Source organism: Miniopterus natalensis, chromosome 17 (assembly GCF_054644295.1).
Source record: "Miniopterus natalensis isolate mMinNat1 chromosome 17, mMinNat1.hap1, whole genome shotgun sequence".
In the NCBI taxonomy this organism is placed as follows: domain Eukaryota; kingdom Metazoa; phylum Chordata; class Mammalia; order Chiroptera; family Miniopteridae; genus Miniopterus; species Miniopterus natalensis.
Window position 1 is genome coordinate 14,651,123 of NC_142097.1, and position 15,078 is coordinate 14,666,200.

Below are 15,078 nucleotides of genomic sequence, written 5' to 3' on the forward strand. Positions count from 1 at the left end.
TATCCATCACCCCTACTGGGGCCCCTGGTGGCTTTCTGAAAGTAAGTGTTCCGGTCAAGGTCACCAGACACAAAGCTTGGTGAGCAGATTGCACCTTTTTGTGAGTAACCAGTAAAAAAAGGCACCCCTTCTCTGTGTGGACACAGCCCTTGCCAGGCTCATAGCTTGAAAAGTGCAGAAAAGAGTGTGGTTTGGACTACATCACCTCTTGCCACCACAACTGAATGTCCCTGTTTGTTGCACAGCTATACCTGGCACTCAGTAAACATTAGCTTTGATTATTGTGCTTAATGTTAAAATTGGTAGCCCATTTACAGACATCCCTCTTCTGCCACAGCCAGTTTGTCACCATGTCCTGTCAGCTCCACCTCCAAAATATTCCCTATTGCAACATTTGTAGACCTTCACCACCACCACCTCAAGGAGCCATCGCCTCTCCTGTGGACCTCTACAGCCACCTTCCTGGTTACTCACTTTCCCTAGTCTGCTCATTACAGGGTGACCAGGAGGACCTTCCCACGAGGTAAACTTGATCATGGAACTCCCTTGCTTTGCTTAAAAAGCTTTCTAGTAGTCTCCTCTTGATCACAATCTGCATTCCAAAGGATGGCTGCAGGGCAGTGATGGCCTTTCTTCAGTCTACCTAGATCTCAGTGCTCCTGGCGGCCTTTCCTCTCATCCCCTCGGGTGGGCAAGCTCTTCCCCATTCTAAGAACCTTCCACCCTCCCCTGCCTCTCTCCAATAACTCTTACTTACCTCTTGGTTCCAATTTAAATGCCCCTCCCTCAAAGATGCCTTCCTCGAAGCCCCAAATCTCATTTATAATCATCACATCATTCACCTTCACAGCACTCCTCTCAGGATGTAATTCTCTATTTCTGTGGTGATTTCATTTCACCTCCTCAGACTATAAAATCTGTTCCAAAAGGACAAGAGCCATGTCTGATTTGCTCATTATGTTTCCAGAGCCCAGCACAGAACCTGGCTTGCAGCAGACAATACATATTTGCTGAACCAATGTTTTCCTCAGCAGGATTGAGTACTGGGGAATAGGGACCTAGCTAGTTACCTCTCAGCTGCTCCCCCCAGCCCTGGTCCTGTGTGTGCTCAAAAGAGTGTAGGTTTGTTTTATTATTTTATTTATTGATTTATTTTAGAGAGAGGGGAAGGAGGAAAGAGAGAGAGAGAGAGAGAGAAACATCAATTTGTTGTTCCACTTATATATGCATTTATTGGTTGATTCTTGTATGTGCCCTGACTGGAGATCAGACCTGCAACCTTGGGTTATCGGGGTGACACTCTAACCAACTGAGCTACCCGGCCCGGGCACATGTAGGTTCATTTTAATATTGATCAGGGTAAATCCCATTTAGAAAGGTCCTTCCATTGCAGAAACATAAGATGCTTTTCAAAGCCCAGTCTCAAGGGTTTGGGTGCTTTCCTGTGGCCTTGTCCCTTTTCCTTTTTCACAGAAGGGGAGGTGACTGGATCACTTAGAAGGGAACTATATTCAAACAGTGAAGATTATTCACTTGTATTTTAGGTTTAATTTCTAGCTTTAACCATACTTTCAAAAAGTCTTGAGTCCCATTACCAAAAATGCCAGTTGTAACAAAAGTAGTTTAATATTCCTAAACACTATTCAAAGTATTGCTCATCCTGGTATTATTTAGGTCTTTCATAATGCAGACCTCAGAGGCAGCAACTCAAGAGGCAGCTAACAGGAGCAGGGCCTTGTGCATTCTCTCCGTGCATTCTCTCCGTGCATTCTGGTGAAAGGCGTGACCCATCCTAATGTCAAGGTAGGTTGGAAGCAGAGAGGATTGGCCCAACTCTTGGGCCCAAATCCTTTTAGGAGTCTTGCGATAGAACAGGAAAAAGGAGAAACCCAGGTCCCATTCCCCAAAAAGAACGTAACAAGAGGAAGTGGTTTATTTAAGTTTTTTGGCCACATCTTTTCTCCCACTAGAGTCAAGTTCTTCCTCTACTTTCACTTTTTCTTTGGATAAAAAATTGCCCCCATTTCTCGTTTCCCCTGTTAGACATGCCTGTGGGATTAGGGTTATGGCTGAGCCAGCTAGTTGCTGCCTGTTCCTTAGCGAGCTCTGCCATATGATCACAGACAGGCTGGGGTTTTGTTGTCATGGCAACCGACATTTACATAAGCAAGAACTGAGGGGAAACATTTGTTTTGGAATGATTTGTGGTAAATTTCATTGTAATGGAAAGATAAAACACCAACTTGATGGGCCAGCACCTAGAATTTGGAACAGCAGAATGGACTTTTCCTATTTCTTTTCATGAGATTTATTTGATGGGTACTGCCTTTGGCTATCAAAAAAACAACCACCACCACCTACGATACCTAGAACAAAAGGAATGAATGCGATTTTTAATTCTCAATCACATTTTCTGTAGCAATTAGGATATGGTGTGTGTGTGTGTGTGAGTTCTTCTAAAGCAAAGGTTATTGATCCAGGATCTGTTGACCCTTATGGGATCCATAGATAGATCCCATAAGGGGTGTGGCAGAGATTGCTCACTCAGTTCCCTGTTGTCTTGTTCCTGTGCATACTGCTCGACTACATTTCCCAGGCTCCCTTTGCCATTACATAAGACTGTGTGACTGAGTTCAGCCAATGGACTGCAGAAGTGTCTGGACCACTCAGGCCTGGCCTATGGAAACCTCCCACAGGTGCTCCTCCGTGCTCTTCCTTTCCATCAGGCTGGAATGAAGATGACACCCAGGACAGGACCTTCATCCACCAAAGCCCTAAATGACTGCATGGAGAAGGGCCTCTCCAACTTAGTGACTGGCTTAGTTAGCAAAAAATAAACTTCCGTTCAACCATTACATGTTTTAAGGTCTAATAGTTAACAGCAGTTAGCCTACTCTGACTTATACAAGGAAATTGGAGAGGTGAGAGCTTAACCAACTGGCAGGTTATTAATGACCAAAGGATGCCAAAGCTTTGTAGAAATCAGTAAGCTGCTTCATGCACCTAATAAAACCTTTTTTTTTTTTTTTATTTAAGTATAAGTGTGTCCCATGTACCACCTGAAATTTAACTGGACATTCTGTATTTTCATTTGCTAAATCTGGCAACTTTATCCCTGGCCTGCGTTTTCGAGAAGCACTGCTGCAGGGCTGCTGCCTTTTCCTCCAGTGGAATTGAATCCCTTCTGAAGCATAAACAATCTGTGCCAGGACAGCTGGGACCCACCAGCTCATTCCATAGCTCACATTCCTGTCATCTTTGGTAACTGTCCCAAGTGTACGTTCCCCTAGTTCCCTCTCTTTGTTACTGGCATCCGCAAGCTGGTCTGAATCTTCTGTTCCCTGGCCATACATTACATATCCCCATTTTTGGACTTTACTCCATCTTTGAAGCTCAGGCCAGCCATCCTGTCATGCTCCCTACCCTCTTCACTGTTATCACCCAGTCTTCCTCTCATTTATGAAAGATTTTGACATCTGGTTCACAGTCTGTCTTTACCCCAATGCCTGCTGTCATCTGGGGTGACCCATCCTTCAGCTTGGCCTGTCATTTTTTGAGCATCTCAGCTCTGTTGTCTAGTACTCTTACATTCCTGGAATCTTAAAAATCTTACTTTCTGACCATTACCTTCTAGTTCTCTCACTGTTTTCCCAAAGCCCAGTTCTTCCATCTCAAGGAAACTTCTAGTTCCTAAACTCAACCATCGGCCACCTCCTACCTTTCCTTTTTTTCAGGTTGATAATAAGCATATATATAAGATGTTGTCAGGTCTTAGATATATCCAGCTGCCTACTGGACATCTCCATTGGGTGTCCTGAAGGCACTTCAAACAACATGTTCCAAACGGAATTCATCATTCCATCATCCCTCCCCCGACCTGCTGCTCTTCAGAGATTCCCTATTTCAGTGTCTATCACCATATGGCCAAGCCAATAGCCTGGAGACCATTTGTTTACTCCTTCCTCTTGCCCATCACCCCATTTCTAGTCATTTACCAAGCCCTAGCTCCTGAGCATAGAAAATCAGTCCACTTAGCCCGGCCGGGCGTGGCTCAGCAGTTAAGCATCGACCTAGGACCCAGGAGATCAAAGTTCGATTCCTGATCAGGGCACATGCCCGGGTTGCGGGCTCGATACCCAGTTGGGGGCATGCAGGAGGCAGCCGATCAATGACGACTCTCTCATCATTGATGTTTCTCTCTCCCCCTCTCCTTTCCTCTCTGTGAAATCAATAAAGATATATTTTTAAGTAAAAAATAAAATCAGTCCACTTAATCTCTATCCCCACTGCTGCTGCCTTAGTTCAAACTGCCAACGTCTCATCTGGATGACCTCAACAACAACCTAACTCCTAACTGCTCTCCTGTCTCTAGTTTTATCCCCCGCTAATTTTTCCAAAAAAATGGAAGCCCTAGTAAGCTTCCTATAATATGTATTAGATTATATTCTCCTTCAGCAGATACCTAAACTCCCTACAAAGGGATACAGAGCTTGGCTGACATGGCTCGGTGGTTGAGCATTGACCCATGATCCAGGAGATTGTGGTTTGATTCCTCGTCAGGGCACATGCCCAGGCTTTGGGTTTGATCCCCAGAAGGGGGTGTGCAGGAAGCAGCTGATCAATGACTCTCTCTCATCATTGGTGTTTTTCTTTCTCTCTCCCTTCCTCTCCCTTGCCCTTTCTCTCTCTGAAATCAATAAAAACATATTTTTTAAAAAAGGGGGGATACAGAGCTCTTTATGCTCTAGTTCTTTCTTCGATAGAGAAGCCTCATCTCTCCTCACTCTCCCTCCTACTCTGGCCCCTAGCCATACTGAATTTCTTGACTTTTTCTTTACCTGACCTATCTACTCTCCCCTCCAAGCTTTTGTACAGTCTGTACCTCTGCCTGGCTCATCTTCTCCCTCACCTTCAAATACCAGTCTTATATGACACACTAATTTGGATTAGGTGGCCCATATCTTCTATTGGCAATATGTGCTTATAACATCACACTGAACCAAAATTGCCTGTACATGTGTCTGTCACAAGACTAAGACTGTTGAATTTCCAATACCCAGCCCTGCTTGACACACAGCAGGTACCCAGGGTATGTATTTTAAACAAAAGAATGAAAAACATAGGATAGGTGGGAGCTGTGGGTAGTAATAACTTAGGAGGGACTTAAAAATTACTCTTACCAGTTAGCTTCTGCTGTCAAATAAACTAGGCCAATACTTAGTGGCTTAAAACAATAATCATTTATTCATTTTACAATTCTGCAGTTCAGCACTTTGGGTTGGGCTCTGGTCTGGGCTAGTCTCATAAATTTAGGTCAGCTTATGATTGTCTGGGGGCTGGCTGGTCTTGGATGGCCCTCAGCTAATACAATTTATCTCCACTTCCTGTGATCTTCCATATTCCAGCAGAGTAGCCTGGATTGGTTCTCATGGCTATTGACAGGATTCCAAGAAAACAGGCAGAATCACACAAAGTCTCTTAAGGCCTGGCTTTAGAAATGACAAACTGTGTCCTGGCTGGTTTTGCTCAGTGGTTAGAACATTGGCCCCTATGGACTGAAGGGTTCCGGATTCGATTCCGGCCAAGGGACACGTGCCTCCAGCCCTGGTTGGGGCGGCTGCAGAAAGCAACCAATCAATGTGTCTCCTCACATCAGTGTTCTCTTTCTCTCCCTCTCTCTCTCTCCCCCATCACTCTTTCTGAAAAGCAATGGGGAAAGTATCGAGTGAGGATAAAAAAGTAAAATAGAAATATTTTGACCAGGATGTTGTGGCTCTACAGGGCGTGGGCCACTTCTTCCTCGAGTTCGCTGAGGAGAAGCTCAAGGGCGCCCAGCATCTCTTAAAGATGCTAATCCAGCTCTGTCTGTGTCTGAGGCCACCTGTCACTACTTGAGCCAAATTAAGCAGAGACAGGTTGAATCATATATGAGCGTTTATTCCAATAATGCTGACAAAATGCAAGAGCAGTCGGTCACCCTGGAAATTCTGGAAATTCTGCTCTGACCCCCCTCGCCAGTTGGCTGATTATATACCACTGAGGGAGAAGAAAACTACCTGCAGCTGCAAGCCACAAGTCTAACAGAGAAAAGGGAAGGGAGAGGAGGGTCTGCAGTTCGGCCTTCAGGAGCTCAAAGTCCGATAACCAGGTCCTAATCATCTATGATGTTACAAAGAGCTCAGCCCGTTTTTGGGAACGGAGAATGCTCAACACTCCTGAGGCAAAGTCCTGGAGAGGGTTAGGATCTGGGCACAGCAACTAAATCAAGGTATCCTGTCCTTGGTCTGCTCTCAAATGTATTTCTTTTCTGAGTAATGGACCCACCGAGGCATCTTATCTTTTTACAGCCGTGTCTCATCCTCCAGTTTCCCAGAGTCTGTAAGAAAACTTCTTATCTATAGTTAGTAAGGTGAATGATTATTACACAACTGTGGCTCTATTCTTACTACAAGCCCTTCCCCACTATCATAACCACTAGGTATCCTTTCAACCACCCTGGAGCCTCATCCATGCATTGGACCAAATGGAAACAAAGTTTTTTGCAGCAAAAAAAAAAAAGCAAGGGAAGATCCCATTTATAATCTTGATAACCTCCTAAATACTTGTATTCCTGAGTGGGAAGACTCATTTGGAGTCAATAGATTTCCAATTCTCCCCTAATCTGTAGATTTTGGGCAACACAGATCAAAATCAAAATGGATCCTTTGGAAACATTTAAGTTAGTTCCCCAGTTCATCTAGAAGAGTAATAGTACAAAATGAGTGAAATGTTGAAGAAAATGCATCCTACCACATATGAAAATGTATTATAATGCTATTGAAATAAGTAATATATTGAAATAAGAATAGGCAAACAGATCAATGGAACTAAGTTGATTCTAGTACCAGACATAAGAAAAATTGGTACATAGTAAAGATGGCATTTCAAATCAGTTGAGAAATAATGGATTTATTATTTTATTATCATTATTTTTTAATCCTCACTTGAGGATATTTTTTCCATTGCTTTTCAAAGAGAATGGAAGGGGGTGAGGGAGGGAGAGAGAGAAAACAATTGATTGGTTGCCTCCCACTTGCCCGTGGACCAGTGTGAGGGATCGAACCTGCAACCTAGTTATGTGCCCTTGGGCAAAATTGAACCCGGAACCCTTCAGTTCGAGGGCCGACACTTTAACCACTGAGCCAAACTGGCTAGGGTGGATTTATTTTTTATTTTTAAAAAATATGTCTTTATCGATTTCAGAGAGAGGAAGGGAGAGGAGAGAGAGAGAGAAATATCAATGATGAGAGAGTCATTGATCAGCTGCCTCCTGCACGCCCCCTACTGGGGATCAAGCCCACAACCCAGGCATGTCCTGGAATCCAGTCTTGATCTCCTGGATCATAGGTTAATGCTCAACCACTGAGCCACACCGACTGGGCTAGGGTGGACTTATTTTTAATGGCATTAAGCCTCTTGGTTTTTTTTCTGTATTTTTTCCCCTTTATTCTTTTTTATCTCTTCCACTGATTAAAAAAAAAAAGATTTCTACCTTCCTAACACACACAATTTCAAATGTATTAAAGATCTAAATGTTAAAAGCAAAACTATAATAGCACAAGAAGAAAATATAGGTGGATATATTTTTAAAATATTTTTATTTATTTTAGAGAGAGAGGAAGGGAGAGGGATAGAGAGATAGAAACATTGATGAGAGACATTGATCAGCTGCCCCTACACACTCCCTACTGGGGACCAAGCCCGAAACTGGAGCTTGTGCCCTGACCAGGAATCAAACCTGTGACCTCTAGGTTCATGGGTCGAAGCTCAACCACTTAGTCACACCAGCCAGGTTAGGTGGATATTTTTGTACTGTTGAATGTCTGGAAGATATTTAAAGCATGACAAAAAGTTGAGAGGCCCAAAAGGAAAAGATTGCAGGATCTGACTACAAAGTATTTGAAAGTTCTTTCATTTAAAAGGCAGCATAAAGTTAAAAGACAAATGAGAAAGAAGAAAATATTTGAATCTTCTATAACAGCCAAAGGGGTAACATCCATAAAAAATAAAGAATTCCTATAAACAAAAAGACAAGGGCTCAGTTGGTTAGAGCATTGTTCTCATGTGCCAAGGTTTCGAGTTTGATCTCCAGTCAGGGCACATACAAGAGTCAATCAATGAATACATAAATAAGTGGAAAAACAAACTGATGTTTCTCTTCCTTCCTCTCTCTAAAATCAATATATACAAATTTTAAAAAAGAAAGACAACTCAGTAGAAAATGAGCAAGGATAATAATAGATAAGTTACAGAAAAACATACGATAAAATCCTTAACCTCACTACGAACCAAAAACTGCAAGTTAATGAGACATGATTCTCCCCTCACCTATCAAATTGTCAAAAATTAAAAATATGATAATATTCTGTGTTGGAGAGGATGTGGAACTTGGCAGTCTCAAATACTATATGATGTGTTAATTGGTTTAACATTTTTGAAAGGCAATTTCCCAGTGATCATAAAAAACTGCATATACAGGCGGCTTCTGGTGCTTGAATTGATACAGTTTACACGAGTTACCTTCATTTTGCGAAAAGTTCTTCAGGCCCTGGCTGGTGTGGCTCAGTGGTTAGAATGTTGGCCTGCGCGTCAAAAGGTCGGGGGTTCAAATCCTGATCAAGGGCACATACAGGATGCAACCGATTGATGTCTCTCTCACATCGTTGTTTCTCTCTCTCCCTCTTTCCCTTCCACTCTCTAAAAATCGATGGAAAAAATATCCTTGGGTGATGATTTAAAAAAAAGTCCTTCAGTCGTGCACTTATGATTTGTGCACTTTTCTGCTTGTATGCTACAGTTCAGTATAAAATTTAACAAAAAAATGTGTACTCTTTGACTTGATAATTTCCCTTCTGGAAAAACCCTTGTATATGTGTAAAGATGTAAAGGGTTTTGTTGCAGTGTTATTTATAATGGCAAAACATTTTAAAGACCTTAAATGTTTATCAATAGAGGACTGATTAAATGAAGTAAAATCCATACAAGAGAATAGCATAGTTATTAAAAAGACTAAAGTAGCTTTATAAGTACTATTGTATTGGGAAGATATTCATGATATATTAAATGGAAAAAGCAATCTGAAGAACAATATTGTATCAGGAAGTTATTTTTATTTCTTTTAGTTCACCTTTTTAGCCTCCAAAAGTAATATGTAATTAAAGATATTTATGAACACACACAAAAAGCTGAAAACACCTATAACCCTAAGCAAAGCTTATTTAACCTTTTAATGTGTTTTTCTGATCTTTTTTTCTAAGTATAATTGTGTTTTTAACAATGCGATAATAATGAAATGTGATTTTATTTCTTGGTTTTTACACTTAATCAAACATTGTAAGAATTTTTCATGTGACTACATATCTTCATAAATACATTTATCATAAATATATTTAAGCCCAGCCTGCTTAAATAAATAAATAAATATACTTTTTTTTTTTGGTATATCTTTATTGATTTCAGAGAAAGGAAAGGAGAGGGAGAAAGAGACAGAAATATCAATGATGAGAGAGTCATTGATCGGCTGCCTCCTGCACGCCCCCGACTGGGGATCGAGCCTGCAACCCGGGCATGTGCCCTGACCGGGAATCAAACCCTGATCGCCTGGATCCTAGGTTGATGCTCAACCGCTGAGCCACGCCCGGCCGGGCTTAATGTTTTTAGTGACTTCAGAGAGAGGGAGGAAAAGGGAGAGAGAGAGAAACATCAGTGATGAGAGTCATTGGTCAGCTGCCTCCTGCACGGCCCCGACCGAGGATGGAGCCTGCAACCCGGGCCTGGACCCTGACCAGGAATCAGACCATGACCTCCTAGTTCATGGGTTGATGCTCAACCACTGGGCCACACCAGCCAGGCTCAATAACTTTTTTCCAAATAAGTACTAAACTGCAAGATCCTGGAGGCAATGACTAATCATATTTTTTAACGTCTTACTTCCTTCTTGTAGTGCTTAGTACCCTGCTATGTATCTGTGGATATTCTACTCAAGGCAGGTCATGTGAGTTCTTGTTTCTTTTTTTTCTCTCTATATTTTCTTTTTTTCATCCACATTTATTCTCCCCATACCCTCCTCCACCTCCACCCATCCGAAGTTCTTGTTTCTTTTAAAGCGGAATTCTTTAATAAAGTTGGGAGACTTTTACTTAGGATGTGACCTAAGGACCTGGTGGTTGTTTTAAAGGATTTTCAGTGGGCTGTGAAGAACCATTAACGCAGCGGTGAAAGGGGCAGTACCCAAGAGTGAGAGCCTCCGCAGTACCGCACCATGACTTTTATATCTGCTTAATATCCCAGATGCTATATCAAAAATGTTTCTGTTTATATTTCTGTTGCCCTGTCATTGATTTCTGTCCCTTTTAACTCTGTTGAGAGAACAGGCAGTGCAGTCAGAATCAATCATCTAGGTTTAAGATTTCTGCCTTCCCAGCCGTTTCTTAGGAATAGGCACCTTGGATAGGCTTCCGCCAGCCCTGAGAGACACTGCTCAGGAGAGAAGAGCCACAGCTATACGGAGGCTACCCTGATAGCTGCCCGTCTGCGGCCGCCCTGCAGTCAGCCTGGCAGCAGAGCCGGCTTTGTAGGCGGGGGCGGGTTTTGCGAACCTGTGGACCGGCTCTATTATCTGCCACCCTTACTGGCCACTCATTTCTCTTAAATGGTCACTCTCTACCTTTTCACTGCTAGTCTTCTAAAGAGAATCCCACACTTACCGCTTCCCCTTTCTCGCCTGCTTTGTGCTTCAACCAAATGCTGTCTGGCTTCCAACATGCTTTCGAAACTGCTCTTGAAGGTCACTAATGACCTAATCGCTATATCCAACGGCTTTGCCTCAGTGCTAATCTTGACGTCTCTGCAGAATTTAAAATGACTTTTTAGAAACTCTTCTCGCTTGTGTTTAATGACTCGAACTTCAGATTCTCGCTCAAGCAGGAACCACAGTAACTAATAAATATAGCTAATGTTAATTATTATTAATTATTAATAATTAATAAATTTATTAATTATCAGGTTTTTTACATGTAATTGTCCACTTAATTCTCTTTTGTTTGAGGAAAATATCATTCCCATTTTATAGAAAACTAAGATATGAGAAAACAGAGGCTTGAAGAAGTTGAGTAATTTGCTCCATTGCGTGGGTGATACGGAGCCACCCAACTCAAGGTGTCCAGGAGCAGAGCCCGCCACCTGAACCGCTGCGGTGTGTCCGACGCAGTTGGAAGGGATTTCTGGAGGTCAGCAAGTTCAGCTGCTTCACTTTATTTCTGCAGAAAGTGCTATTGGGATTTTGATAGGCACTGCATTCTATCTGTAGGTCACTTTGGAGAGTATTGTTATCTTAACGATGCTGAATCTTCTAATCTAAGAACACAAAGGCCTTTGCATTCATTTTTACTCATTCTTTAATTTCTTTCAGCAGTGTTTTGTAGTTTTCACCTGCAAGTCTTTTACCTCCTTGGTTAGTTTATTCCTAGAAATTTTATTCTTTTTGTAAATTAAATTTTTTTTTTATTTCTCACCCAAGGATATTTTTTCTATTGTTTTTCAGAGAGGGTAGAAAGGAGAGAGAGAGAGCAAGAGAAAGAGAGAGAGAGAGAGGGAGAAACATCGGTGTGAGAGAGACACAGTGACTGGCTGCCTCCCGCACCCGCCCCACCTGGGTCGAGCCTGCAACCGAGGCACGTGCCCTTGGCCGGAATTCAACCCAGGACCCTCAGTCTTCAGGCTGCCGATCTTACCGTTGAGCCCAGCCGGCTGGGGCTGAAATTGTTTTCTTAATTTCCTTTTTGTATTGTTTATTTGCCACTGTATAAAAACCCAACTGATTTTTCATGTGTTGATTTTGTATCCTCCAATTTTGCTGAATTCATTTTTTTCCCGATGGAAACTTTAGGGTTTTCTACATTATAAAGTCATGTCAGAGAAAAGGAATAATTTTATGCCTTCCTTTATAATCTGGAGGCCTTTTACTTCCAGCGCTGTGTTGAAAGAGGTGACAAAAGGGCGTGTCTTGTTTTGTTCATGATCTTAGGGAGAAAGCTTTCGGTCTTGCACCACTGAGTATGATGTTGGCTGCGTGTTTTTCACATACAGCCTTTATTACGTTGAGGCAGTTTCCTTCTATTCCTAATTGATTATTTTCATCATGAAAGGGTGTTGGATTTATAAAAATTTGAATTTATTGATTGATGTTAGAGAGGGGAAGGAAGAAAGAGAGAAAAAAGCATCAATTTTTTGTTCCACTTATTTATGCACTCATTGGTTGACTCTTGTATGTGCCCTGACCAGGGATCGAACCCAAAACCTTGGCGTTATCAGGACAACACTCTAACCAACTGAGCTACCCAGCCAGGGTCTTGGATTTTGTTAAATGCCTTTTTTTTTTTTTTTTTTGCATCAGTTGAGCCTAGTCATGTTGTTTTTCTCCTCTCCTATTAATATAGGATATTAATTACATTGATTTTTTTGAATCATCCTTATATTCCTGGATTAAATCCCACTTGGTATAATCCTTTTCATATGCTGCTGAATTTAGTTTGCTATTGTTATTATAATTTTATATATATATTGATTTCAGATATAGGAAGGGAGAGGGAGAGAGAGAGATGGAAACATCAATGATGAGAGAGTCACTGATGGGCTGCCTCCTGCACGCCCCCTACTGGGGATTGAGCCTGCAGCCCGGGCATGTGCCCTGACTGGGAATTGAACCTCGGTCTCCTGGATCCTAGGTCGATGCTCAGCTGCTGAGCCACGCCAGCCAGGCTTTTTTCTTTTTTTAATTTTAATTGTGGTAAAAGATATATTACATAAAATTTACTATTTTAATCATTTTTAGCATACGGCTCAGTGGCATAAGCACATACACTCACATGGTTGTGTTGTTGAGAGGCTTTTAATTACTGATTCAATCTCCTTACTTGTTATACATATATTTAGATTTTCTATTTCTTCTTGAGTCAGTTTTGGTAGTTTGTGTACTATGATCTGTTTCTATATGCAACACTACTTTTTTTGTTTTGTTTTGAATTTTTATGAGACTTTATTTGAGCCAAAATGAGGACATGTGCCAGGGAGCAAGATCTCTAATGCTCTGGAGAATGAAGGTTTTGCAGTTTCCTTTATGCATTTAAAAAAATGTTTTTATGGATTTCAGAGAGAGGAAGGGAGAGGGAGATAGAAGCATCAATGATGAGAAAGAGTCTTTGGTGGTCCCTTAAGAGAGCTTCAGATGGGGGCTGGTTGCCAGAGGAACCAACCATATGATTAGGGGATTGGAACTTTCTTTAAAAAAATTTTTATATATATATATATATATATATAATGTGTGTGTGTGTATGTGTGTGTGTATATATATATATATACACACATGTTTTTATTGATTTTAGTGAGAGAGGAAGGGAGAGGGAGGGAGAGAAATATCCATTGGCTGCCTCCTGCAGGCCCCCTACTGGGGATCGAACCCACATCCTGGGCATGTGCCCTGACTGGGAATCAAAACTTTTATGCATTTTGTGTTAAGGAATGAACATGAGAAAGATTGCCTGAAGGTGGGAGGAAACAAGGCGGGGATCAGATTACAGGCTCGTTAACAAGATCATGTGTTTTCTTAAAAGTGGTTCTGCCTTAGAGGAATATTGCTTCTTTTTTAATTTTTTAAAATTTCTTGATTTTTTGGAGAGGGAGAGAGAGGAACATCGATTTGTTGTTCCACTTATTTATGTATTTATTGGTTGTTTCTTATATGTGCCTTGTCCTGAGACTGAACCCGAAACCTTGGTGTATCTGGATCACGATCCAACCAACTGAATTACCCAGCCAGGGCGAGTATATGCAATCCTTCTGATACCAAATGTGTGGGTCTTCCACATCAAGCAATTTTCCAATTTTCTGTTGACACCAACTGGGTGTCCTACAGTTTAATTCAGTTCTGACACTATCTACAGTTAGTGCTGACCCACAGACTGAGGTTAACGGCTCAGTCTCACAAGACTGTCCCCAGTTTCAGATCCCCGATCTTAAGTAGTGGGTCCCTAGGTTATCCAAACCTTTGTTCCACTTGGCTACGAATCAGTAGTTCTCACCACCTTTTCCTCAGGTTTGATAATTTGCTGTAATGGCTCACAGAACTCAGGGAAATGCTTTACTCTTAATGGCTTATTATAAAGGATATTATAAAAGATACAAATGAATAGCCAGATAAAGCAGCACATAGGTTGAGGTGAGGAAGGGTCCCAAGCACAGGAGCTTCTGTCCCTGTGTGCTGGTGAGTGTGGATGCATTCGCCAACCTGGAAGCTCTCTGAACCCCTTGTTTGGAGTTTTTGTGGAGGTTCCATTGCCCAGGCATGATTAAGTCATTGGCCACCGGTGATTAACTCAGTTTCCTGCCTCTCTCCCATCCCTGGAGGCCAGGAGTAAATGAGGTTGAAAGTTCCAATCCTCACCCTGGCTGGTGTGGCTCAGCTGGTTAAGTGTACTCCTGTGCACCAAGAGGTCCCTGGGTCCATTCCAGGACAGGGCACATGCCCAGGTTTCGCACTTGATCCCCAGTAGGGGGTGTGCAGGAGGCAGCCAATCCATGTTTCTCTCTTCCACTCTCTCCCTTCCTCTCTTACTAAAATTAAAAAAAAAAATATATATATATATATATATATATATATATATATATATATATATATATATATATATAAAGAAAGTTCCAATCCTCTAATCATATGGTTGGTTCCTCTGGCAACCAGCCCCTATCTGCAGCTCTCTCAAGGGACCACCAAAGGTCACCTCATTAGCATAAACTCAGGTATGGTTGAAAGGGGCTTATTATAAATAACAAAAGAAACTTCTCACCTCCATGGTAAATTACCAGAGTTTTAGGAGCTTTGTGCCAGAAACCAAGGACAAAGAACAAATATATATTTCTTACTCTATTAAGATATTACAGTGCTCGCTTCCCAGCACATATACTAGAATTGGAATGATACAGAGGAGATTAGCATGGCCCCTGGACAAGGATGACACGCAAATTCTTGAAGGTTCCATAAAAGAA

At 41.8% G+C, this 15,078-nt stretch overlaps 1 non-coding gene across 1 annotated transcript; it reads left to right on the forward strand.

Annotated features, from left to right (window-relative positions):
• The first annotated feature begins 14,972 nt into the window (after positions 1 to 14,972).
• On the forward strand, positions 14,973 to 15,078 carry LOC148091224 (U6 spliceosomal RNA). Its single transcript, XR_015715960.1, has one exon. It is a non-coding gene; the product is annotated as a U6 spliceosomal RNA (small nuclear RNA).